The 2,912-nt window shown below is 34.0% G+C and overlaps 1 pseudogene; it reads left to right on the top strand.

Annotated features, from left to right (window-relative positions):
• Positions 1 to 1,110: 1,110 nt before the first annotated feature.
• LOC102732931 (small ribosomal subunit protein uS10 pseudogene) lies at positions 1,111 to 2,518 on the top strand (annotated as a pseudogene).
• Positions 2,519 to 2,912: the final 394 nt, after the last annotated feature.

Below are 2,912 nucleotides of genomic sequence, written 5' to 3'. Positions count from 1 at the left end.
GAAGGGGAAAAAAAGAAATACGTAACTATTTTGGAATACTACACCTGCCTATTACCAACTCAGAGCTTTGAGCTAAAATGAATATGTAAAGGACTTGGCTTGTATTTCTCCATTTCTTCTTACTGTTAATAAATTTCTTTATACATTTTCTCTAATTGCAGCCCTTGATAACCTTGAGCAGCAACAATCAGAATAGCAACAGAAGAAGAGGAAAAATCTCTTCCAACCACCACTCCTTCATTTCCCAGAATCCACATTTTGTTCCCTACCATTCCTTTTAATATTTTTTTTTCTTTTAGATACTTAACCTGTTAAATAGAAACTTATGAACTTGTTTGGGATCCTAATGACCATATTTTTAAATATTAAATATATTTTAATCCCCAAATTATGAGCAGTATTTTTAAATACAACCAGTTTCTGAGCTGAAAACAGAATGCAGCTAAATTACACACACACACACACACACACACATTTTTCTGGTCCAGCTGTATCTTATTTATGTGGTTTAATCTAGTCCAGTATCTTGCATCTAAGGTCCTCTGATCCTGATATCCTGGTAGAAAAATGGAGCATGAATTTGAAGATAAAGAAAAGATCGCTGGTCTTAAATCTGTATTACTTAAAAGACTCATCTACAACTGAGAAGAAATCACAATTTGAAAGTGGCTTATGTTTATATCTTCTTGTCTTTTGTTCCATGAAAAAAGTGTAGGAAAGTTATAGGGGGAATGTTACAGAATACACTACAGAAGGATTATGTGGTGAGATTTCATAAGTAGAAATTCTTGCTGGACATGAGAAAACATACCCATGAGGAAGAACTCATCTCCCAGTAAAAGACACCTCCCCACCCATTAGAACCACAACATGGGCACTGCTCTGACTTTAAGAAAGAACCTAGTCATTTGGTTGGGAAATTTTCCACACATTTGGCAAGACATAGGAACAGGATACAACTAAAGGTTTGTTCTCAAGTAAATTGCTGGTGAATGGCAGATTATTTTGCTGACTGACGTTTTTCTCTCTAAGACTTGATTCTCAGAGAAATAACCCAGGTTAAAGAAAACAAAGTAAAAATGTTTTAAAGGATTATATACTATTTGAGCCATGAAGAAATATAGCCATCAACTCGTACTTAACAGGTAAGAAAATTGACATCCAAAGACATTCATTAATTTATCCATGTTTTCTAATTCGTTTCTAATTATTACAAATCTGAATGCCTAAAAGAAAACATAATACATTTGACTTCATAAAAATTAAAAACTCTGCAGCACACAAATACAAAATCATAATGAAAGTTAAATGATAAATGACAAATGAGACAAATATTGACAACTTAAAAAAAAAAGAATGCCTTTCTTTCTACAGAAAGAAGAGGTTCAGATCAATTATAGAGAGATGAACAATCCTATGGAAATGAAGCATAGAACATGAACACACAGCTATCAGGAAAACAACCACTACAAAAAACTATTCACTTATTATTAAGTAAATGCAAATAAAAATAAGAAGAAATCCCTCTGCTAATCTGTAAAATATGATGGAATATGGAATATGTTTAAATGTTCAATAGCACCCATAGTTAAGGGATTGTGAGGAAACATAATCAGTGGCACACCAGGGACAGCTTTCCCAACTCGTGAGAGCTGATTTTGCTCATTTTTTGCACAACTCTGACTGCAGTAACATCATGTAGGGTGTTTGACATCGATGTTGGCTGGAAGACTTTTACCATGGAGTTTGTCAACCATTATCAAGAAAGAGGGTTTTTTTTGGTTGTTGTTTCTGTTTTTAATCCAGAGGACCAGTTGTTAAGCATGTATCAGCATACCACTATGTATACTCAGACTTTAAAATGAGAATTTAACTCTTTGAGGAAGACACGGTCTCAGCCACAGCAGAGCTCTGGACGCCCCGCTCCTGACTCACGGCTGTCCGCTCTCGGTGAGGAACAAGTCGGTCAGGAAGCCGTGCCTTTTAAAGACTCTGGGAAGACACCTCTGGAACCAGAGGTTGTGATTCACCGAATTAGAATTACTCTAACCAAACGCAACATAAAATCTGTGGAGAAGGCATGTGCTTACTTGATCAGAGGCACAAAGGAAAAGAATCTCAAAGTGAAAGGATAGTTTAGATGCTTACCAAGACTCAGAATCGCTACAAGAAAAACTCGCGGTGAAGGTTCTAAGACTTGGGATCATTCTCAGAAGAGGATCCACAAGCGACTCACTGATTTGCACAGTCCTTCTGAGATTATTAAACAGATTATTTCCATCAGTATTGAGCCGGGATTTGAGATTGAAGTCACCATTGCAGATGCTTAAATCACCCATTTTAATAAATTATCAGTTGTAAATAAAGAAATAAAATGAGAATTTAATTGATACTTCTTCACAATACTGCTATATATAAATTTATAACCAAAAGTTTAATGTGTACATAATGACTCAGCCATTTCACTTTTATAAGTTTATCCTTAAAATACATTTAGACAGGTATGTAAAGGTCTATGAGAAAAAAAAGGTTGATCACGCTATCATTTTTAAAAAAACAAAACAAATGGAAACACTCTAAATGTCCAGTGAATGAAACTGACACAAAATACTATGGACATCTAAACAAAGGGAAAATTTTGCAATCATTTAAAAAGAATAAGGAATTTTCATGTATGATGATAGGTAAATATCATGTACTAAATACCATTTAAAATGAAAAAAACAGGTTACCAAGTAGTAGACATAGTATGATTTCCTTGTGTTAATAAAATTGTATAACCAAAAATAAATAAGAGACATCTGAAAGGGTAAAAAAAAAATGTTAGTTAATGCTATTGCTTTTAGAGAGTGGGACTATATGATACGTCAGGAGAAAATATATATATACAGACACATATTTCTCTTCTAGTA

Source organism: Leptonychotes weddellii, chromosome 7 (genome assembly GCF_054177405.1).
Source record: "Leptonychotes weddellii isolate Sample4059 chromosome 7, ASM5417740v2, whole genome shotgun sequence".
NCBI lineage: Eukaryota > Metazoa > Chordata > Mammalia > Carnivora > Phocidae > Leptonychotes > Leptonychotes weddellii.
The sequence above is the reverse complement of the archived record's forward strand: the minus strand, read 5'-3'. Positions and strand labels throughout refer to the sequence as shown.